This window comes from Heterocephalus glaber, unplaced genomic scaffold (assembly GCF_053883595.1).
Source record: "Heterocephalus glaber isolate CG9 unplaced genomic scaffold, H.glaber_assembly_v1.0 deba00001004, whole genome shotgun sequence".
In the NCBI taxonomy this organism is placed as follows: Eukaryota; Metazoa; Chordata; class Mammalia; order Rodentia; family Bathyergidae; genus Heterocephalus; species Heterocephalus glaber.
In genome coordinates, this window is record NW_028258179.1 from 9,724,577 (window position 1) to 9,748,891 (window position 24,315).

General features: G+C 55.6%; 1 long non-coding RNA gene across 1 annotated transcript in view; it reads left to right on the forward strand.

Annotated features, from left to right (window-relative positions):
- The first annotated feature begins 9,183 nt into the window (after nucleotides 1-9,183).
- The window catches only part of LOC110346423 (uncharacterized), a 61,525-nt gene continuing 46,393 nt past the window's right edge, over nucleotides 9,184-24,315 (forward strand). The window contains exons 1-2 of the long non-coding RNA XR_002390469.2: nucleotides 9,184-9,297; nucleotides 9,658-14,922. This is a non-coding gene — a long non-coding RNA (uncharacterized LOC110346423). The remainder of the gene's footprint in view (nucleotides 9,298-9,657; nucleotides 14,923-24,315) is intronic.

The following is a 24,315-nucleotide window of genomic DNA, read 5'->3' on the forward strand; positions in this document are numbered from 1 at the left end:
GCGTGTGTGGCGTCCCCGGGGAGCTGCCCCGTGACGAGGCTCTTCAGGGACAGTCCCGGGGCACAGTTCCTTGCTGGCTTTGTGCCCTAAAACTAAGGGCTCAGCCATCCACCCCATGCCTCCCAGGCCACATGGGGTATACCTACTCCAGAGGGGGAGGCAGGACACGCGAATCCCGGTCCACAGTGATTCTGAAGTCCTGCTGGGCAAATGTGAGACGCCTGGTAAGGGCCCAGGCCTGGAAGGGATTCCGTGTGGTGCTTCTCTGTGCCCTCCTAGCTCCTGGTCCCTTGTTCTGGGTCACCCTTCCTTTTCCACAAGGCAGTGCGTGTCACAGTGAAGGAGTCTCGCTGGCTTCTTCTTGCCTGCAGAAGGCAGGGTGCAGATTTCCTCCTTTCACTTAGTGCTGCTGATCTTTCAGCCTAAACCAGAAAGATTTTTGCTGTGTAAATTCCTCAAAAATGTTGTGGGTCCTTTATGACCCATGGACAGGCACCACACTGGACAGAGCTGCGGTCACAGATGTCTGCTAGACGGCCTCTTGGGCTTGGCTTTCTCCTTCTTTGGATTATTCTCTTCTAATTTCTTGAGGGGGAGACTTTGATAACTGAATTTTGTCTTTCTTTTGTCTTATGTATGTTTACTTTTATAAAATTTCTTTCAGAATAGGGCTTTGATTTTATACATTTGATATATTTTCATTTTCATTTATTTCAAACTGGTTCTTATTTTTATCATTATTCTTTCTTTCTTTCTTTCTTTTTTTTTTTTTTTTGGTACTGGGGATTGAACGCGGGATTGTGCTTGCGAGGCAGGCCGCGGAACCACTGAGCTAAATCCCCGGCCCCTATTATTTCTTTTTTAATCATGGGTTATTTAAAAAAGTATTTGAAATTTAAGTTTCCACACAATTGTAGCTTAATTCCACTGTAGTCAGAAAGCAGAGAACGTAATCTGTAAGTTTTCAATTCTTTAAAATGGTTGAAATTTCAACCTAAAATTAGCTATATACTTATTGGTGTTTTTGTGTGCTTATTCTCTCCATTTTGGAGATATTTGTTAAAATGTCTGTTATGGTTTGTGTCCAGATGTGCCCCTAAAGCCTTTGGGGAAGCTTTTCAGAGGTGGCTGGATCTAGAGTGTATGATGCTGGGATTGATTCAAGGTAGAATGTTAAGATTAAGGGCACTGGACTTTGGTGTGTGAGTGCTGCCTGCCCTAAGGGCAGGTAGCCTGGGTAAGATATAAGGGACAGAAAGAGCTATGGTCTTGTCTCTTGTCACTTGTAGCTTGGTGCCTTCTGCCTTTCGTCTTCTGCCCACCATGAACTGTTTCTCCCCTGTGATGCTGCCATGCCATGCTCCCTTGCCTTGGAGCCAGCTGGTTATGGATTGAAACCTCTACAAACTGTGAGCCAAAATAAATTTCCTCCTTTAACTTGGGTGTCAGGAATTTTGTCTCGGCAATGAGAAAAGTAACTAAGACAATATCCCATTTTGATTGTGGATCTACCTATTTTTGCTTTTATTTGTATATTTTTAAAACATGTTTTAAGCTATATTACAGATACTCCTCATCTTATGATTTCACTGTGTCCCACTAGGCCCATGGAAGGTGAAAATATCCTAAGTCCAAAATATGTTTAATTCACCTAATGCACAGAACATTACCACTGGCCTTGCTTAAATAGGCTCAGGATACTTATACCACCCTACAGTTGGGGGAAATTATCAAACACAAAGCCTGTTTTAGAAGAAAGTGTTGACTATCTCATGTAATTAATGTTTTGTACAGCATTGGTTTATCAACCTTGTGATCATATGACTGACTGGCTGAGGGCTGTGGCTTGTTGACATTGCCTGTCATGGCAGGAGTATGTTGTACCTTACTTGCTAGTCCAGGAAAAGATCAACATTCAAAATCAAAGTACGGTTTCCAATAAATGCATATTATGTTCACATTATTTTAAAGGTAAAAAACCCTTAAATTGAACCCTAAGTTATGGCTGTCTGAATGAGACTCATGTACATCTGGAGTCATCATGTCTTCCTGGTGTAATGACCCTTTTACTGTCACAAATTATCCCCCCCCCTTTTTTAGAAGTAATAGTTTGTTTTTAACATTTTAACATTTTTATCGCTGCACGTTTGCAGTACATAATGGTTACGTTTTTGTGTGGGGGTTGGTACATGCACATAACACATCTTAATTCTTTTTCCACCATCTTCCTCTCTCTTTTTTCCAGATCTTGGTCTCCTTTGCTTTTGCAAAAGATCTATGTTTCTTTTTATGTCTATCGGTGCTTTTTACTTTTGAGTTTACTTTGATATTATAGCTTCACTGGCTTCCCATTAGTTAGCATTTGCATGGTATTTTATTTTTATTTTTATTTTTTTGGTACGGGGGATCAAACTCAGGTCCTTGCGCTTGTGCAGCAGGCGGCGAAACCATTGAGCTAAATCCCCGGCTGTTTTTTTTTTTTTTTTTTTTTTTGGTACTGGGGATTGAACTCACTACCTTGTGCTTGCGAGGCAGGCGCCGGAACAACTGAGCTAAATCCCCGGCCCCGGTATTTTAGTTTTTAATCTTAAACTCTGTTTCCTTATAAAGTGTATTTCTTTTTTTATTTGGTAGCAGGGATTGAACTTGGGTCCTTGCACTTGCGCAGCAGGCGGCAAAACCACTGAGCTAAATCCCCGGCCCCTAAAGTGTATTTCTTATAAGTACCACAAAATTGAATTTTGTATTTTTATCTTGAGAGTTTGTCTTTTAACTAATATTTTAATACATTTACATTTAGTGTAATTTCTGATATATTTGGGCTTCAATCTACCCACTACCTTCTCTTTTCTTTGTTCACATGTTAAATGTTTCTTGTCCCAAATCTCTCTTAAACTGATCTATGTTTTCCTTTGCATTTTTTCTTTATGGTGTACTGTATGTTTTCTTTCTGTGCTAACTTCTTATACTCTAATTCTCTCCTTAGCTATGTCTAATCTGCTTTGAAAGTAATGTATTTTCTATGTATTTATTTAGAATAAGTTCTCCCTTGTTTTTCAATAAAGAATAACATATACAGTAAAGTACAAAAATCCTAAGTGTTTTCTAGCCTGGTAAATTGTGATACACCTATGCATCTGTATCTCTGTATATCTCCATCCAAATAATTGTCACCCAGATGAAGATGTTTTAAGTTCTTAGCACTCCAAAGTATCCCTCATGTCTCTTGCACTTGACATTTCCTTCACAGATAACCAGTTAAAAAAAATCTCAGGCTAGGGATTTAGCTCAGTGGTTCCTGCTCCTACCTCGCAAGCACAAGGTCCCGAGTTCGATCCCCAGTACCAAAAAAAAAAAAAATCTATCACCATAGATTAGTTTTGTCTGTACTTTTGAATTTTCTATAAGTAGATCCCATTGTGTGTGTTTTTTGTGTCTGAGTCAGTTTACTCAATACTAAGATCCATTCGTGCTGTTCTCTACAGCAGTAGTTCTTTTTTATTGCTGTATGACCCTTTATGTGATTCTATCACATTTTACTTACTAATTCTACTGTTGCTCACATCTGAATAATTTCTGCAGTCGTATTCTCCTGTGACTTTGTTCTCTTGGTGCTGTGTCCATTCTGTCTGACCACTTTCAGTAGAGTGCTGGGCATTGTGCTCATAATTGCTACATCTCTGAGTGACATTATCTTCTTCTAGAGAAAGTTTATGTTTTCTTATGCAGCAGTGAATCAGGGAAGATCATTTAAACCAAGCAGTGCATGAGAGTTTGCTAGGTGGCTTCTGTTTTCCCAAGGCTGTGTCTTTTCTGGGTCCTCCTTGTGCGCACCTGATGCTCCGTGTTGCAGCCTGAACTCCATTTCTCCACAGCGGATGAGAGTGCCCAAAGCACAGGTTGGGTGTTCGCACCCTTCACTTTTGCTTTCTCCAGGCTTTGAGCTGCCAGGCTACTGTTTCAGATCCGCAATCAGCTTGAGGGGAGAGGTGACACAGAGTCGGGCTCAGTTTTGTGCATTTCTCTTGTCCCTTAAGGTTTCTGGCTCTTGGCTGGCTCGATAGCCTTCAGCCCCACTTGTTCCTTTGCCCCGAGATTGGCAAACTTCTCTCCTTCACAGCGGCCGATTTCTGCTTGGCTTCTCATTCTCTCAAGTCTGCTGCTTAGAGACCTTCAATGCCTGCAGGGTGGGAACAGCACCCAGTACTACTGTCAGGTTCACCCCAGCACGTTGCCTTCTCCTTGGGATCTTTGTGCTTTGCTCAGTGTTTCTTTTTTTGGGGCAGGGAGTTTGGCCTGATACAACCTACTCTGTCATACCAGGCTGACGTTATAATTCCAGACTTGTTTCAGTACAGGTTTGCAGTTCACAGAGCATCATCAGATGATCTCAGCACCGTAGCCTGGGAGATACTGAGGAGAGTCACTGTCCCGTGTTATGGATAAGGACACGGAGGTGCAGAGGGCTCAAGTGGTGCGCAGAGTTTGTGCAGCTACTGGGTGGCAGGCCATCTTCTCAACCCTCCCAGCACCAAATCCCCTCGTACTGTTCCTGGCACCACTGAACGGAATCCCAACTGCTCCGGGAGCTAAATGGCAGTGACTGAGGAAGAGGACCCTGGTGGGTGTGGCGGAGTCACTGAGCTAACGGGAAGCCACTCAATGGAGCAGGAGTGAGGTTCTGTGTAAACAAATGCCACGGCGTGCAGTCACTTCCGCTCTAAGGGGCTAGGAAATCCCAGCAGGAGACAGCAGGTAGCCCTGTGCCGCCTGCCGCAGCCTGGTCCGTCTCCACCCCCTTGGAGCAGAGGTGTGGAGAAGCAGAGCCGCCGCACGGGCCTTGCTGAGCAGAGGCCCAGGGGCTGCGGCCTTCTTGGTGCCCCTTCAGGCGCAGATTCTAGGCGGGGTCCTGACCCCCAGTGCAGGTGAACTTGGAGACAGCTCTCCAGGGGTTGTGAGGCCTTGGGAGCGGGGCCCTGTTCCGCCAGGGCAGTGAGACGGGCAGGGAAGACACCAGACTGCTTTCCGTGTGCAGGGAGGAAGGCCCTGGTAGGACACAGCAGGAAGGCGGCCCTCAGCTGAGCCCAGCCCACGGTCCCGGAACTGTGGAGAAGCTCATGCTGTCAGTCAGCGGGGCTTCGTTTTGGCCGCAGAGCTCACCCGGATGCTTCCCACCCAGTGCCGACCACATCTGGAAGACTGGAGTGCTTGCTGCCACAGCCTGCGGGAAACCACGTGGTTCCACTTCCTCAACATGCTCATCTTATGTACCACGTCCTCCCTCGCAGTCTCCTCAAGGGAGCAGAACAGAGGAGAATTTGGGCTGTTGTGCCTGCACCACACCCCTCCACAGCACACCACATGTGCCACACAAAAAGCATGGCACACTGCACACCACACACACTCCACGCACGCCGTACACCCGACACACCCTACAACCAAGCACGCACTCAGCGTGCACCACCCACTCCACGCATCACAGACGCACACCATGCACCACATACTCTGCGTGTGCCACATACCACAGACACACTCCATACACAGCTACAGCCACACCTCACAGCACACTCCACGGATATTCCGGCCCCACACACATGTCCCCTGCTACATGCATCACACACACACACCACAGGACACCCGCCCACACGCACCCTGCACAGACACATGCTGTCACGGCTTGTTTCTAGATGTGCCCCAAAGCCCCAAAGGTGGGCTTTGGGAGTGAGTGGACCATGAGTGTGTGGCCCTGGGCCCTGGAGGTGAGGCGTTGGGAGTGGCTGAATGGATGGACTGAAGAGGGGAGCCCCACCCGAGGGTGGGCGGCACCACAGAGGACGGTAGGGAAGAGGGAGGGCTCACTGCTTCCTGCTGCCATGCCGTAGACTGGCTGCCCTCTGCGAAGCTGCCCTGCCTTGGAAGCACCTGACCTAGGACTGAAACCTCAGTACACTGTGAGCTAAGTAACCTTTTCCTCCTTTAACATGTGGCTGCTGGGTACAGGTCTGGGTCCCAGAAGCTGGAAATAACTAAGACACGGCCACGTGTACTGCACTATTCACACGCACACCACACACCATAAACACAGCACACACACAACCCGGCGATTGATTGCACACCACCTTACACAGCATGTATTCCACACATCACACCTCCCCCCCCACAGCACACGTACACAGCATGCCCACAGCCCACACATGGAGGGTACCCTCCACACCGTGTACCACACACATCCTTCAGAGCCACCCGGAGCTCAGCACACGCCTCACACTCCCCACGGCACAGGCACGCCTGGCCCATGCGTGCATTTCCCTCACTGTGCTTGGTGAGTTTGAGAACACAGCCCCGCTGAGAACCTGCTTCTGTTGTTTGAGTCCCAGCACAGGGTCTGGTGGCTCAGGGAGGCTGGCGCAGTCCCTCCGCTAGCCCCGCATTAGGCTTCTGGCAGCAATGGCGCCTTCTGCCCTCCCTCTCAGCCCGGCAGATGGGATGGGCTGAGGTGCGGCTGTGCTGGCTCTGGTGGGTTGCAGATCAAAGTTGCTGCCCATCAGAGAGAAAGAAGAGGGAGACTTGGACTGAGACAGAGAGAAGATGGGCGTGGCAGAGGTGGGCAGGAGGCGCCCAGGAGCTGGAGAGGCCTGGACCTGACTCTCTTGGGGCCTCTGGTCGGAACCAACCTGGCCTGCACCTGAGTGAGGACCTGAGGCCCCAGAACTGTGAGACCAGAGGGAATCCATGTCTGCTGTTTGAAGCCACCCAGCCTGGTGCTTGGTTGAGGCCACTGCAGGAAGCCTCTTGCACAGCGCTGCCCTCCGGCTGAGTGGAGGGGACCCAGCTGTGCTGGCCACCTGGCCCTTCAGCCTGGGGATGGGGGGGAAGGCGTGCAAGTCCCCCTGGGTTGCTTCGAGGGCCCTGGCTCCCTTAGTGACATCAGCCCTGGGCCTGGGGCTTGCCTGGACTGGGGTGACTTTTGCGTGCTAGGATTTTCCAGCAGAACCAGAAGGTGGGGCCGGGAGTGGGACAGATGGCTGCCTGGACAGAGGCCCTGTCTCTGGTTCAAGGTTATCGACATCATCCTGGCCAGTCCACATCAGCTGTCCTCAGGCAGGGCTCGCCGGGCTCCCCCACACCCGGATCTGGCCAGAGGTTGCTCCTCATTAGCCTCACCTTTGGCCTGCTCTGCCGGGCAGCAGGCTCGGTCCACATTCTTAGAGTTTGGAAGGACTCAGAAGGGGGCGAGGTTGCCTCCTCCAGCCCCAGAGTGACTGCGCTCCCATGTCAGCTCCTCAGCCTCCACCCGGGACCTGGGCTGCTGGTCCTCCTGGGGTCCGGGTTGCTCATGCCCCCAGAGAATGCTGATTTCCCCTGAGTGACCCCCCCCTCCCCCCAGGGTAGTCCCCAGAGCAGCCATCAGAACTGCTCTGGTTTCTCAAAAAGGGGAAACGCACCACTGGAGGAGCGTTCACAGAGGCCTTGGAAGTGGGGAATTCTGGGGCGTGGGAGCCCCAAGATGCTGTCCACTGTGGTCTGAGGGCCAGCCCGGGGTGTGGATGAGCAGCAGCTGCATGAGTGATGGGCGCACAGGGGAAGGAGTCAAGGCCCTGACCACACTGCTTTGGATGATCAGGACCGGCTGCCTGCTGGGCATCAGGAAGTGGCCCCCCCTCCACCGCCCCTCGCTTCCTTAGCTTGTTTTAAGTTTTCTAAATGTCTGAAATCCCTCCACGTACACAGGGAGATCTGTGGGGCAAAAAAGAAGTGATTGCAGCCTGATACAATGGTGAACACCTTCAATGCCAGCACCCAGGGAGGCTGAGGCAGGCAGATCTCAAGTCTGAGCCCAGCCCACGCAGCTTAAGAGACTAAGACTCTGTCTCAAAGGAGATGGAGGGAGGGTGAGGTAAAGGAGGGAAGGGAACATAAAAAGAATTACAATGTGTCAGGTGCATGGACCACCTCCCCATGATGAATATAATCAATATGTGCTGCAAACATGCTCTAAAAAATAAAAAAATTTAAAAAAGGGACTGGGGCTGCAGCTCAGTGCAAAGACCCTGGATTCAACCCCCAGACCATAAAAAACAAACCAACAACAATACCAAAAAAAAAAAAATCCAAAAAGGCCATGATTGCAGTGTGGCCAGTGGCCAGGACAGGCTGGCTGGGCACCCGAGCCCCTGGACAGCCAGAAACAGCTTTTCAGAGGTGCGGGGGTCTAGGGTGTGCGAATGTGGTTTAGGGCTGTAATAACTGCATTAGTCCACTGATTGGCTTAGCACCGTTCTGGGAGTCGGTAATGGGAAGCCCCCTCCTGGGTGTGGGTGGCACCACCCAAAAGGACGGTAGCCTGGATGGGATAAAAAGTGAAAGGGGGTCTCCATGCTGCTGCTTCACTGCCTCCTGCCTGCTGTGCCATGGCCTGTTTCTCCTCTGCGATGCCGCTCTGCCTTGCGTTCCTGTTGGGCCCTGTCCTGCTGGAGGTGGGTCCTGGCCACTCCCTACTGCTCTGGGCAGTGTGGCAGAGCAGGAGGGCTGGTCAGGAGTGGGCTCTGGAGGTGGGGGCCCAGCTGGGAACCAGCAGCTCAGGGACGAGAGTCGCCCCTTACAGGGGCCGTGCTAGCAAATGTTGGAGTGTTTGTTTTGCCTGTTCAGATGTGGTAATCACGTCAGATATTGCTGGCTTTGTACCAATGATGAGGAACAGCCCTACCATAAATTCCATAGTCCTGGGAGTGTCAGGGTCTGAATTCAAGGGCTTGTCCTACATATTCTGGGAGCCACCTCTAGGTATGTGTGGCAAGCCCCACCTGGAGGCCAAGGTTCCCCTTTCAATGCTGTGACCTCTGTGACCTTTGAGAGGTCCGAGTCCGGTCTGAGCATCACAGCCTGAGGTTCGGTCACCTGCCTGGGCCCCACCCCTGGGCCATGACTGGTCTAGCATTGGCCAGGGCTGGTCTTGCCCTGCGTCCTGTGGGATGAGGGTCCTGCGGTGCCATCCCCAGGGTCTGATTTGCTGTCACTGCACAAGTTGGGGCCTTGGTCTGGCGGTGCAGGACACCCCAACTCGGGCCCTCTGCAGGCCCCTGGCCGGCTCACCTGGGGAGGGAGGCTTCGGCTGGGCTGGGAGGGGCCATCCATCTTCCAGCGGCCTGGACATGCTGAATGGGCCATTTGTGTTTTATGAACAGCTCAGTATCGCAGGAATGTGGCCCAGCCTGTGGCGGATGACAAGGAGCTGGAGCTGGGAAATCGCAATAAAACACCCGTCCCGGGAAGCAGGCCCATGAATCACGGGCAAAGGTGATAATAACTCTTTTGGCAAATGCATGTTCTCTGCCCCAAGCCAAATATGTGCAGCCACACAATGGGCCCTGTGACTACCATCACCGGCTGCAAGCGATGCTCACGTCAGCCATGGGTTCCATTGCTCCCACCGCCCGGCCTCGGTTGGGAGAGTCCCAGTCAGAGCAGAGCAAGGCTAAAAAATGTCTTCATATCAAGGGTGCACAGGGAGCTGCCGCTTTTGTTTTGGTCTAAGAAACTGAAAACATGCTGCAGAGCACTGTGTGCGGCCAGGCAGGCCGAGGACACTGAAAGCATGCCCAGTCACTTTCTGGGTCTCGCACATGGCCATGGTGTGACTTTGATCTCTTCCCACAGGTGAGCCGTGGGCTGTGAGGGTCACCACAGAGCACAGCAGAGAGGACGGGTGTGTTAAGGAAAAGACACTGGTCCTTCAGGGCATGGTAGGTCTCCTGGGGACCTACCCAGAGGGGCAAAGCAGACCTGGGAAGAGTGTGCTACTCGTGTGTTTATCTCAGAATCTCTCTGATGTGTGATGTGCACAGCCTGAGTCTGGGCTTTGGAAGAGAAATGATCGTGGGTTAAGTGAAGCTTGTGCTTCCCAGGGTGTGTGCGTGTACTCACGTGTGCACATGTATGTGTGTTGCATGTGTGTGTGCACTGGTGGAAGCGGAGCGGTGGTGAGCAGAGCCCCACGGTGACAGCTGGCCCCAGCCCGGTCTGCAGGTGCAGCACCAGCTTCTCCCTGTTGCCTGTTACCCGTTTCCTAAGTGAGGAGACTGAGCCCTTAAGAGGGGAGATGACCACTTGCTGGATGAAGAGCCTGGACGCAGCCACGCATGGGGTCCTCACTGTTCTGTCACACACCACTCCTCGTGCCCCAGTTCCTTCCCCTGCGGGCCGCAGGAGGTGACACAGTGCTGAGGGGTAGGGGAGGAGCAGTGAGGGAGGTCTGGGGACCCGTCCTTTCTCGCCTCGGGGGGCACCGTGCCTGGGCACGGCAGGGATGTGCCCTGATCGCTCTTCTCACGCTGAGTGCTGTCCTCCCTGCTGCTTCATGGCACACACAGGTGGCCTGGTTACCTGGTGACAGTGGAAGCACCGGCCTAGCAGAGGGGCGAGCCTGGCACAGCCTCAGGAGCTGAGTGTGTGTGTCTCATGCACATTCTATCTTTCCACACGTGTATGCGTGGGACTCACTTTGCCGGGTAGCTCCCGGAGCGCCTGTCCCCTGCAGAAAATGTAGGACTCAGAAAACACAAACAAGGGAGTACAAACCGGGTCACCACATCCTGAGAGGCGCCGTGAATAGTCTGTGCAGTTTCAATTTCAGCTTCTCCAGAGGACATAGGTTTCCCTGAAGATTACTCCACTTTGCCCCTCTGTTTCTACGGTTGAAGGAGGGGTGAGTTCGGGTCTGAGTTCCTCCCTCTGTCTGTTACCCCCTTGTCCTCCATGGGGGCGAAGACTACTCGGCCGAGGATGGCATGTGGGGACCTGTGGGCTGTGGTGTGGGTGACAGAGGGGCTGCCTGGTGGGTTCGCATCTTGAAAGACTCCAGAAGGAGCTGTCCCCAGGGAGGCCAGCGGGTGCTGGGCCCTGTGGGGGTCACAGAGCTGCTTGGAAGAACACGGCTTGGGAAGACCTCACGGCCACCTCGCAGGAGAGGGACACAAATGGCTGCGAAACAAACGAAGGGGACATAGATGGGAAACATCTGTGTTCAGGGGCGCCGGGCCGGGCCCTGCTACAGGAAAGCCTCGTGCGCCTTCCTGCCAGTTCATTCAAACTCAGTGTCATGATGAAATGAAGCACATCAGCTGAAGGCTACGAAACTTGATGGGTAAAGAGTAGGATTTGAAAAATATGTATGAGCCCGGGTGACCTGGCGTGGGGCCTGCGGGCTGGGGGTCAGCAGAGGCATCTGTGCGCCGACCACCGCTGCAAGGCCGAATTTCCACCCGGGGTGGCCGTGCATCTGATCCAGTGCGGCAAAGGGGGGCTCCGTGGCGCCGGGGAGCAGGAGGGCTGCCGGGCTCCAACCTGCAGATGTGAGCCCCCAAAGCTGGCTGTCGTCAGGTGGACCACAGGGGGAGCCCTGCGAAGTGGGAAGCGGGGCGGCCGGGATCTGGAGGGAAGGTGTGGAAATCTGACACAAATGCAAATGTTTCACCTTCTAAATCACCTTGGTCTTTGCAGTTGAAATTCCCATGAACTTCTCACCTTCTGCCTCTGGTGCGGGCAGCCTGGCTGCTCTCACTCTCGAAGTCACAGGTCGTAACTCTTCCTGGGCTGGGGCGGTCTAGGCTGAGCCCCGAGTGTGTGGCGGGGTCACTGTGAAAATCTCGGGGCTCCTGGGCTCCCCCTCTCCCTCCCCGGGTGGACCAAGGCCCAGGACACCTCGGGCGAGACTGGATGACCACCGTCAGCCTGAGTGACTTCGGAGAGGATGCAGTTGCTCGCCTCCCGCTCGTGCCAGTGCATCCAGGCCTCGTGGCTCGTGGCGTGTTTGCCAGTTCACCCCAATGCCTGGACACCTGGTGGGCTCAGGCCCTGGGGCGCAGACCCTACTGTGAGCTCCGAGCAACCACTGGGGACTTCAGTGCCCTGGGGCCGGGGGACAGAGCCGTCCCAGCCCAAACTCCCTGCCCAGCCTCGCTGGCTTCTGTTTTCAGTCCCTTCTTCCCATCTCATAGGTGCTGTGAGAAGGCTGCTTCTCCGGGGTTGTGTTAGTGTATTGTGGCAGTTGTCACAAAACACCCCAAGCCCAGTGTCTTCCGACGACACACATTTGTCCTCTTCCAGTTCTGGGGTCGGAGAGTGCAGGGCCTGGAGGGGAGAGCACTCTGCTGGGCCATTCCAGCTTCTGGAAGGGCTCAGCCCTTGGCGTATGGCTGCTTCCTGGCATCACTCTGTCCTGAAGTTCATGCTACCGATGGGACAGGCTCGGCGATGGCCCATGAAAGTCTCATTCTAATCTCCGGAACCTGTGGCACAAGGGCATCTCAGCCCACACCAAAATGCCACAACCGGTGGCTCACACACAGTGGACGTTCCCGCTCATGGTGCTGGGGGTGGGGTCCAGTGTCATGGCGGCTCTGGTCTCTGGTGAGGGCTCACTGCTAGTCCCCAGACTGCGCTTCTCCTGGGTCCTCTCAGGGCTGAAGGGGTGAGGTGGCCCAGGGTCTCTGTTAGGGGGCACAGATCCCACTTGTGAGTGTCATGGCCAGGTGGCCTGGTCACCCCATGCCTCCCACACCATCACATTGGGGTTAGGGTTCACTGCCTGAGTGTTGGGCCTCTGCAGATCCATGGGGTAAGGACCCGGGGGCGGGGACACTGACCTGGGCGCAGATGGCTTCCAGGAGCTGCTGAAGCGAGGAGATGGGTTTCCCCAGAGCCTCTGAGCGGTGCGACCCCTTGGCCCTGGCCTGGGGACACTGATGTGGGATGTCTGTGTCCCAGGTGGTCAGGCACAGAAATGATCTAAGCCAGGAGATCTTTGTGACAGCAGCCAAGGTGGCCTTGCCCTTCTGCCTGGGAGGAGTCCACAGGAGACCGTGAGGGCGGGGCTGCGTGACCCAGCCTGCACTCAGCACACATACTTCCCAGGGAGTGTGGGTGAGGAGGAGTCGGGTGTGACTAGGGGCCTTCTGCACCTCCTGCCTGGGCATCCAATAGCAAAGGCCAAAATTCCCGGGCTTCATTTTGGGATTAGCTTGATACTCACTTAGGTTTTTAAATACTTTGTTTCTCCAAAAATGTACTCTTTTGGAATCAGTGACACGTGCTGAGAAGGTAAACATTCAAATAGGGAAAACAGCCTTGGCCAGGGCTGCTGGAGGCAGACACTTCCTCTCTCGGTCAGCTGTCCCCGAGCCACACGTTTATGCTCCCTTTGGTCACCTCACCTTGACTGCTGCCGTGGTTGGGGTGGGGTTTGTGCCTCAGAGGTTTGTGTGCCGGAAGCCTGGGTGCAATATTAAGAGGTGCTGGGGCCTCAGAGTGGGGTCAGGGCAGAGCACCTAGGTCTTGGGGCGCTGCCTTTGCCAAGGACCCCATCAGTGCCCACGAGCGTGGTTAGTCGGCAGGGGAGGGGGGCCGGCCGCTCCGCCCTGGCCCCTCTCATGGACTCTTCTGTACTGTGAGAGAGGGAATCTGGGTTGTTTTAAGCCACTAAACCTTCGAGGACCTGTCTCAGCCGCCACGGGCAGGGGAGGGGCCCAAGGAGCTGCCGCAGGGATGACGTGGGGTGGCTGTGGTGTGGCATGCACAGGTGGATGTGCCTGTGAGCGTGTGGATGTGTGCACAAGTGTGCCGTTGTGTGTGTGCTCTGGGATGCTGGGCGGTTTGCAGGAGGGGCAGAGCTTCTGTGGCTTCAGCTGCAGCTGGGAAGTCAGGGACAAGGCTGGACCGTGGCCCACTTGAGTGTCCCACAGCTGTGGTGGCCTGAGCCACCCTTCATCCCTGCCCATGGCCATGGGATCCCAGGAAGTCACACAGAGCCCCATCTGGCCTTGTTCTGCCATCTGCAGCAGCTCCAGGTCCACACCTAGGTGGGCTCAGGGTGGGCTTAGTGGTGCTGGGCTCGGAGCAGGGAGGTGAGGCCGGGAGGTGCTTCACAGGCCCCTTTTCTATCACATCGGACAAGGACTCCCTGTCCCATCCCCAGCAGGGAACCCTTAATGCTCGAGGCCTCTCAGGTCTCCACCCCACAGGGAAGGAAGTAGAGGAAGCACAGCCCTGCCCTGTGGGGGCCGCCTTATGCCTGGGGTGTGAGTCCCACCGCACTGCTCAGCTGCGGGAGATGGCCCTTGGCTGCCTCTCCCCTCAACGCCCTCTTCACAGACCCGGGCAGCCCGAGGGGCAGGACTGCTGGAACAGAAGAGGGTACCAGGGACAAGCAGAGCAGCTAGCTCCGTGCACAGTAGGTGCCGTCAGAGAATGTCTGAAATGCTCAAACTAAACTAAATTAGAATTAAAATTGATGGCTAGAGATTTCAATTACATTCAAATTAAGTTAAATTTAAAAATTAAAATTAGATTACAAGAACCAGAAAACAGGCTCTCACCAGGTACTGCTGGGGCCTTGATCTTGGTCTTCCCAGAACTGTGAGGAGTGTTTGTAAGTGGCCCGGTTTATGGTTCCTTGTTCATCCTGAATAGACCAAGACCTACTCACTTAAGCAAAGCAGGTGTTTTCATATGTTCACAGTTGGAGGCGCATCGCCACCTTAAAGGGCTTGCTCAGAGGGGTTGGGGGGCGGCCACTCTGTCAGAAGCCGACTACCCTGAAGCCACAGTGATGTTTGGAGGCCCAGGCTGGCCACGGGGGGTGACTCAGAGAAGAGGCCTGCTGTCCGCGGGGCGGGACAGGAGAAAGTGCCAGAGAGCAATGAGTTTCCAGCACAGAGGAACTGAGAGAGTGAATCTGTCCAGCTCGCCTTCCTTGTTATGTTAATTATCAATGAACCTGTGTAAAGTGGAAGCCATACTATCCATTCAGTCAGATTGAGTGAGCGATGGATACAGTCCTTAAGAAAGGTACCTGGATGGACCACGTTTTCTTTCATTTACTCGAGAACGCGAGACGGTTCCTGCCGTGTCATGGTCCTTTCTTCTGTAAGTGTTTGAAGTGCTCCTTTCATCTGCTTTTTTACTTGCTGTGTGTTGATCCGGGGCTTTGTGCAGCCTCGGGGGCTGGGCTACTTCCTTTTGCCCGTCATGGGGTGACAGCGGCTTCATGTGGGGTTTTCGAGGATCCCAAGTCAGGCAGAGCAGAAATCCCTGTCTCGCGCGCCCGGCCCTGTGGCGACGTCCTCCCCCTGAGCATTTGACGCGAGCCAGGGGGCAGAGGTTCCCAATTTCAGCACCCTTTTCCTTTCAGACATTTAGGGTGGTGTTGGAGAGGGACAGGCGGCATTTGGGGAAAGGCGGTCATTAGGCTGCTTTGCTTTCTTTCCTTGGTTCTTGGGTCCTGGCCCTGGCTGAGGGTGGTGAGTGGGGGAGCCGCTTGGTTCCCTCAGGCAGCACACCTGCCTGCCTGCCTGCCTGCCTCCTGTCTGTCACAGGATGGCGGTTCTGTCCATCTGTCGGCAGGAGCCGGGACTCCTCAGACGGCAGGCTGCGCCCTGCAGGGGCCACGGCTTCCTTGACTTGAGGCTTAGGTGGGAGTGTGTTCGTGGGTTGTGCCGGCCAGGGTGGTGGCTGTCTCCTCTGGGACACTTGGGCCACTGAAGCAGCTGAGGAGCGGGCAGGGTCACCTGTATCCTGGGGAGCAGAGACAGAGTCTTGTTTCCATTAGGTGGGACTTTGTGTCAGACCCATCTCAGCATCTGATTCCACTCGAGCACTTCCGCCTCCCCAGGCAAACGGAGGATGGGGGCCTTGATGTTCAAACACATTTCACACACACACGCTGACGTCTTTGCTCACAGACACGCACTCGCGCACACACGCGTTCCTGGCCTGGCCATGTGGGGGGCAGATTGCAGCTGCGCTCCGCTCTGTGCAGTGCCGGCTCCTCTGCCACTTATTTGATGTGGAGGAGTTCGTGGACTGCAGGTCTAGCTGCGAGGCCCGGCCTGCTGGGACTTGCTATGCAATGCTAGCACGGGGTTTTTGTCTCCACCAGGGCCTCTTTTTGCTGTTCTTCCACTGACAATTTGAACAAGGACCCCTAGCCTTTCCTATCCAGAGATAGGGCACCGAGGAGAGGAGCAGCCGGTGTCCCCACCGTCCCGCAGGGCCCCACCTGCTTAGGGGGTCTACAGTGGCCCAGGAGTGAGGCTTGGGGGACCCCTGGAGAGCTGCATTTTCCTGGGTGCACACTCAAGTATACACACACATGCACAGATTCACGCACACATGCAAACCCCCAGGACCCGGGCAGTGCCCCACTGGCCTTGCCATGAAAGACCAGGAAGCCAAGGACCAAGAGAAGGCAGAAGCCCTGGGGCTTCATGTCACCACCCAGGAGGAGGCCGCTCTCCGCCCCACACACCCTTCGTCCACCCACAGTGGCCCGCTCAGCTCAGCTCTCCCTCCTGTCTGTGCAATGGCTCCTCACTTGCTGGGCTTGCTGCGGCTTGGTGTGGCATGCAGGGGCTGGCAGCACCCCTGCAGGGGTGGTGGGGGCGGCTCCACCCAGGGCGGGTTCGGTCACTCAACCACGGCCTGCCTCTGGGATCCCAGGGGATGGGGTGTCCAGTGTTGCTCACTGTCCTCTCCCTCGGGTGTCCTTCCTGGGGTTGTGCTTCCTCGGGGCTCCCCAGGGAAATGCATTCTTCAGGTCCTTGGCGGGGAGCCTTGGTACAGTCAGCTGCCTCCTCTGAGTCTCATGGTAACCACTTGGGGAAACTGAGGCTCAGTAGACTAAATGATGTGCTTAGCTGGGTGCAAATGCACGTATGTGACGGAGCCTTCACTGTCCTGTGTTTTGAAAGTCACAAACCCGGAGCTCTGTGTCATGCTGCCCAGTGCCCACTGGTTACAGAGGGAGCTGCAGCGGCAGGGAGGGACCCTGCAGGCCTCTCAAGACCCGGCTGTCAAGTTCGATCAGAAAATGAAACCAGGTCTCCCTGGGTTTGTAACCCAGGGGGTGAAGCTCGATCGCAGCCAGCGCAGCCAGTGCTCTGGCCAGAGACAACTGCAGTGTGCGTGTGTGTGTGTGTGCGTGTGTAGGGGAGCTGAGAGGAGGGTGGGGCTGGAGCATGAAGGCCTTGAGAGGATCCCTTTCTTTTTCAGTGAAGGAGGAAGCCAGCCGTCTCCATGTAGAGTGAAGGCGCTGTCGGGAGAGCAGTGCTCGGGAGACGTCCCCAGCCCTGGGCCCTGTGGGAGGTGGCCTCGGGGACCGCACAGGTGGCATGGCCAGGGCGGGTGTGGATGCAGGCGGGTGGGGTGAAGGGATGAACAGGGTGGGGTCCTTACCGATGGACTCCGGAAACTGCTGAGGGTCGGGAGCAGTGCGAGTGGGGGCTTTGGAAAGGAAGTGGCATGCAGGAGTCTGGTGTCAGGGAGCCCATGAATGAGTTAGCGCAGCAGAAAGGCAGATCAGAGCTGAGCCCTAGAGTCTGGGAAAGGTGTACTTATTACAGAAAAGAAAACAGGAAACACAGCAGGAAATAGCAGTTCCTGGAGTCCTGGGGGTGACAGGTAGTTTGCTTTAGGGGGCTCACCTTGGTTTTCTAAATTTCTGGCTGTGAGCAAGTGTTAAGTTAATGACTGAATATTATGTAAAAATAAAATGGAAAGGGTGAAGAAATTATTTAATCTGAGGACACAGCAGTCTCCCCAGATATTCGAGCAAATGTCATGCAAGAGAGGGCTGGTTTCTGTTTCAGCAGCTAAGGGCTCAGGAGGCCCACTGCTGTGAAGTAAACCAGCAAACAAATAAGCACAGAGCTCTGTGCTGGTGACAGCACCCACATGTGCCCGCAGGTGGGTGGCCCACTCTGTGGGCCGCCCATCCTCTTGGCAAGAGAGGGGCCAGGCTTCAAGTGCAGGGTGGCTTGTGGTGCTGATGGCGGTGATAATGGCTGTGTCAGTCAGCTTTCTGTCATGGTGGCAAATGCCTGAGACGGTCAGCTTCCATGGTGATGAAGTGTCTGACAGGATCAGCTGATGGAGCAGGAAAGGTTTGTTTTGGCTCACGGTGTTGGGGGTTTCATCCATGGTTGGCTGGCACTGTTGCTCTTGGTCCCATGATGGGGCAGCTCATCATGGCAGGAAGCCTACAGTGGAACATACTGCTCACCTCATGCAGCCAGATGGCAACAGAGAAAGGAGAGGAAGGGCAGGGGCCCTCATGTCTCCTGAAAGAGCATGCCCTCGATGGCCCAACTCCCTTCCAGCACTAAAGCTTCTGCTCCCTCCCACTAGGACCTCAGCTGGGGACTGAGCCTCCAGCACTTGGAGCCTTCATGCTACAGCGATGCTGACGGTGGTAGGGATGCTGCTGATGGCACCAGGGACGAGGAGAGGACAGTGATGGGGGTAATGACAGTGAAAATGATGCCAAGGCCACGGAGGGGTGGTGGTGGTGGTCGTGGGGCTGGCGGTGATTATAGTGATGATCGTGGTGGTGTTCGTTGTGGTGGTGGTGAGCATTAAGGCGACAATGATGGTGGATAGTAGGGGTGGTAGGGAGATTATGAGATAATGATGAACCAAAACATCTTTTTCATGCTCATGTTATTCTGACAAGGTGCACAGCATGCCTTTCTGTCAGGCGCTCCTATGTGCGCCAACCCTCTGGGGAGGTACTTGGCTCTTATACTGCCGAGCGGAGTGAATGAGGCCCGGAGAGGATGTGGTCACTGCTGACCCACAGGCAGAGCTGACGCTTGACCCAGACCTGTCACTCCCCGCCCAGCTCTCTGCCCTGTTGGTCCAGAGGCAGCGTGTATAAATCAGGGGCATCAGGAAAGGCATTTTCTGTGGCTTCTGCTGCACAGGCCCGTGGCTGGGGATATGTGGCCGTAGCTGAACCCCAGGCTGGCTGGTGTAGGATGAGGAACAGGTTTCCAGGGACTGAGGTGGGCGCGATGCTTCCTCAGGGGCCCCTGTGGCCATGTGTCTTGGGCCTGGCCCTGCCAGGACCCTCTCCTATCATCTGCTGGCCTCTCCTCTTACCCCGCCCAGCCCCAGGCTATGGAGGCTTCCCTTGGGTCCTTGGGCCCAGGCTCCGCTGTCCCACAGGTGCTGTGGCTCCATGCCCCGTCCGCCTCTGCCTGGCACACCTTCCTGGCTGCCTGCCCTCTGTCTGGCTTCCTTGTGCCCATTTCAGCCATGGCACCCTGAGCAGGGCAGTGCAGGGGCCGTGTCCTGTAGGAATTACTCGCTGTCACCCAGGCAACGCTTCTCCACAGCACTCTCAGGGCTGGCCCTGTCGTCTGCTGCAGCCCTCGCTCAGCCCTCGCTGCTGTATGGGGTGCGGTGGGCTCTGCCCTGGCCGCTGCCTCCCTCCCCACACAGTGGCCCCTGAGCTGTGCAGGCAGCTTCTCTTCCCATGGGGCTCTGAGGGTCCCGGGCCTGGCCCTCTAGCGAATCCTCATTTCTGCCTCTGGGGTTCTGTGTCCTGAGTCCCCAGGCACCCAGGGCTGATTGTCTGCGTTGTCTCTGCCTGGACTGAGACACGCTCCTCCCTCAGGCTCAGGGTGGATGCCATCTCTCGAGGAGCCTGTGTGTCCTCCCTCAGGGTCTCTGCCAAGCTTTGTGCACTCCTTACCCTGGAGGGCAGGTGATGTCCCTCTTGCCTGGCATGGAGCAGGCCCTAGGGTGCTTGTGGGTGTGTGAATGAATCAAGGTGTGAGTGAGTGAATGGGGTTGTCCAGGCACTCATGGCTCCTCACGGCAGAGCTGGGATTTCCTCACTCAGCAGTGTGCACAGTGGCCCCTTCCCAGACCACACAGCATTCAGCCCATTGCCTGCAGGCAGCTGGCCTGAGGCTCCAGATTCCTCCTCCAGTGCTCTGGCCCAAAGGCTTCGAAGGGTGGTGGGGATGATGGAGCTGCAGGGGACTCTGCACCTCTGGCTTGAGCGGGTGAAGTGTGGCCAAGCCCTGGCAGCCCAGCTGCTTGGGACACGCATGTATTATCGACACCAGAGGGCCTGTTTGCAGCAGCCCTGGGGAGACGGGATGCAAGGAGGGCTGACCAGCAGCCTCTGCATGCGGGAGGCCTGCGGGGACAGGCGAGGGAGCTCGCAGGCCCCGGCCTCCTCCATCAAAGCAGTGAAGGCACAGAGCCGCAGATGAATGCTGGCTGGGGCAGAAAGCCAGCCTCAGTGTTAGGCAACGGCCCCAGATCTCTTTGTTTCCCCACTTCTTCCAAAGTGGCAAAAGATCAAGGCCCTGAGCTTGAAATAACAAGAGGGAAATAGCTTGCAGACCTGCATCTGGAGGCCAGAAGGGCTTTAATAGCTGCACTGGGGGAGTGGGGGCAGGGCGGGGTCTGGAGCTGATTCATAAATTCTCCTCCACGCTTCCCACGCCACTGGGCGAGACGGCCTCGCAGTCCTGGTGCAGCTCCCTCGGCATCGAGCAGGGCAGCGTGGTGACACCTTCGTCTGCAGTCCGGGCCTCGCCAGCCTGTCTCTGCCAGCCCTCGCAGGTTCAGGGCTCCCTGCACTGAGGTTCTCGAGCCTGGCCCGTGGTGTGAGAGCCATGCAGACACGTGTGTGACTGGTGCTCCCCAGAGCAGACAGGCAGCTGGGCAGTGCATCACCGTCAGCCGTCCTCGGCTGCGGTCAGTGGGATGGGCTCGGGGGACAGGGCCTTGTGCCTGTGCCCAGGACCTGCGGAGGAGCTCGTGTGCACCGTGTCCCAGGGGCCGAGGCCCCCTCTCCATGGGGCCGGCCCCACAGCTCTCAGGAAGTGGTGTAGTGGGCCTCCCCACCGTGGACACAAGACAACTAATACCACAAAGACGCCAGCTGTCACCGCTGAGGGGACGCATCATCATGGGCTGCAGAGGATGCCCACATACTTGCCATTAACCGAGCCCCCGTCCCCAGGGTGTGGCCACTGGGGCTCACATTCTGTACCAAGGCCAGGGGCCTCTCCATCCCCATCCTGCGGAGGAGCTGGTGTTGAGAGAGGGCCGGTGGTGGTCTGAAGCCGTGCAGCTTGCCAGAGTCAGAGCCGGGGTGGACTCCAGGCCTCCCTGACAACCAGCGCAGACTTCCCAGAATACTGTCCCGTCCCCCAGCCCGGTCCAAGTCCTTTCAGAGAGCTTGTTTTCTAAACGCAATTTGGATCCCATCACGTCCCACCTCAGAAGCTGGCAGGAGCTCCCAGCTCCTCAGTGTGTATGGACCACAGGGTGACAGGTGACTGGCAGGCTGGAGGTGCTCGTGGCCAGCGAGAGAGCAATGTAGCCTGGGTGGGAGAGTCACGGCTGCTCGGTTGCTCGAGCCTCCTCCCGCCCACTGTCTGTGGCCCTGGGCTGAGTCCCTGGGGGCTCAGTCTCTGGCTGGGCCTTCGGAGCCCTGGGTCCCATTCAAACCCACCCGTGGCTGCTGCACAGGGGAAGAGAAGGCAGGGAGGCCTGCAGCCAGCCTCGTCAACACTGCCTTCACAGTGTGCACTGGGCTTGACGGGCTCAGCACAGTGAGGCTGCAATGCAGGGGGCCCACCATCCCTGCCAGGCAGCCCGGATGCCTGCATAAGTCACACAGTGGACAGGCGGTGGTACTCGGCATCCTGGAGAAAGCAGAGTGCCGATGTGCGCCCCGAAGTGTGCTGAGCTGGTTCCGGCTTTGTATCTGAGAGCCCAGCTTTGTAGACCCCAGGGCTGGGGCTGCCTGTGCCTGGGGCAAGACTGTGCTTGCTCAGCAGATGGGTGGAAAGTGCCCGTGGGCAGGGGAGGCCTGCTCCATCTTTGGGACTGGGCCCGTGTTCTCTCTTGGTGTGCACTCCGTGAACCTACTGGAAGGTCTGGTGTCAGGTTGTCCTGGGGAGGCTGTACCCTGGGTGACTGCCCGCTCCCTGGCTTTGGTTCCCCTCTGATCATGTCGGTGACCGGGGATGGGGGACTGCTCCAGTCCCTTTGGTCACAGCTTTTGCTGTGCCCCAGGGCACCACCCCATGACTGAGGAGCTGTCCTCGCTAGCTCCGGCTTTTCCAGAGAGGGGGACATGGTGGCCCCTCCTGTGTATCTATTTGGGGGTCTCTGGACGTCTTCTCTGACTCCGTAGCTGTCCTGTGCCGCTGTCCTATTCGAAGTCCCCTGTGGCCCCAGGCCTGCCACTTGCTGGGGCTCCTCAGAGAGCCCTGCCCGGCTGGGGCTGTCCTGGCTTCTTGCCTCACTCACAACAAACACCGGCTGGGCTAAGACCTTGGGGTAAGAAAGGAAGGCCGAACCATTCCAGAAAGACATAAAGGACAGTGTTTCCGTGTCCTTGGGGAGAGGGAGAGATGCAGGCAAGATGCAGAAATAGTTGGTATTTGGACCAAATCAGAGGCAGGAGTGGGATCTCGGAGGCTCCCACAGCACAGGTTCAGGCCGTGTGTTCCTGTGGGTCTCCGGGGCTTTACTCCACTTGGAGCCCCAGGGACCCGGGCCCCTGAGACCTCACTGTGTTGGGATAGTGCAGCCCGGAGAGAGACACCCAAGAGTCAGGGGTTGCATGCTGACTCTCCTCTGTTTTGGCCCAGACACCACCCGATTTGTTGTTGGTTTGTTCTGTCTAAAGCCCATTGGTCAGAACTAGTCATGTGGCCCAGCTGTATGTCAAGGGGGCAGGGCAACACGGGAATGACACCCTGACCACCTCGAGCTCTAGCCTAATACATTCCAACATCAGATGGAATGGGTGGCTTTCTTGGGAACTATAAATTAGCAGAATTGATCTAAGATGTAAAACATCAAAAGAGAGGCAAAGGAAGGTGTGGGAAAAGATTCCAAGGATTCCCTTTAGGCAGCTGGGTGTGGTGGTGCATGCCCGTAATCCCAGCCTTCTGGGAGACTGAGGCAGAATGGAACGTTCCAGCCCAGCTTGGGTAATTTATTGACCTAGCCAGACTGTCTCAAAATGAAAAAAATAAAATAGAGCTGGGGATGTAGTTCAGTGTGAAGGTTCTGGGTTCAATCCTTAGTTCTGCAAAAAAAAAAAAGAATTCCTTTTAGGGCCTGTACCCTCACCCAGATGGGGTCATTGGAAGGTTACCGAGCATGCCTGGCTGGGGTGGGATGCTCCCAGAATTGCCTGAGGGCTGGGTGCCAGGTGTGGACTGAACAGAAATTTGGAGGGGGGGGCTCTAGAGGCTGGGAGAGAGAGACAGACCAACAGCATGGCCCTGGGGAAGGATGGAGCTGCCCTCCTGCTTGCTGGTCCTTCAACCGTAGTGAGGGTCACTCAGCCCATCACTCTGCCAGGGAGTCTGGGTCTAGGAATGACACTCCTACAGACTGTACCCCATGAGAGAGGATGCCCCAGTAAGCAGCCGGAAGATGGCTGCCGGGGGGCCGAGGAGGAGCCAGGAGAAACAGCCTGCCACCCATGGGACACCAGGCTGCAGACACTGTCAGAGTAGGATGGAGGGGGGCGTCATGGGGCAGGAGGTGTGTGTGGAAACGAGGGAGCTCAAAGCGAAGGGGTCTCAGCTCTGTGACCCTAAGTCCTCAGCGATGGGGCACCTGCCGGGTCGGCTGGGGCTCTGAGACCATGGGGGCTGAGCCTGCAGTGAAGGGGCAGAGAGGCAGCGACACATCTCCCGAGGGCAGAGAGGGACGAGATGGCACCTTGATGGGCAGGCGAGGGTTCCCTCGGGCCAGGGGGTCCAGAGAAGAGGGCTGGTCATGGGAGCCAGGCCGGTAGGAATGCAGGGATTTTTATTTGTTTGGTTGCCAAGCTGCCCAGGTTGGGCTTGGACTTGCTGTCCTCCTGCCTCAGCCTCCCAGAGTGCTGGGAGAGGACAGAGGTTTTGAAAGATAAGAGGTTTAGTTCAGAGACCCTGCCAGGGGCTCCAGGAATCTTCTTCCCCAAGCTGAGTGGGTTGACAGCTCACTCCTGAGTGACATGGGTGGCCGGTTAGCTTTGTTAGAATAAAGGCCCTGACCACTTAATGGGGAGGTGAGATCTCACCTTTCCTTCTGGTCTTTGCCTTATTCTAGGAAAGGCAGGTGGGAGACAGGGACAGCGAATGCAAAATAAAGTCCCAGTTCAGCCTGCACAGCTGGGGAAGGGAGGAGTTTGGGAATGGGCCAGAAGGTGGCTGGTGAGGAAGAATTTGGATCTGTGCACCAGTTCCATGTGGAGTGGCCAGGCACCAGAGGCCCCTCTGGCCTGCAGCCAAGCTGGGCAACACTTCCGCTTTTGTTTGCCTGCAGTCGGCTGCTGCGAGCACACTGCGAGGAGCATGTCCAGTGCATCACCGCCTTCAAGTTTGTCTCAGTTCCTCCCAGTCACATCTGAGCGAGGAGCGACTGAGCATCCCACACCGACTGAAGGCGGGGCCCGTGTGGTGCAGGGGTGGGGGAAGCATTTCTCAGCTCCATCTAATTTAAAGCACC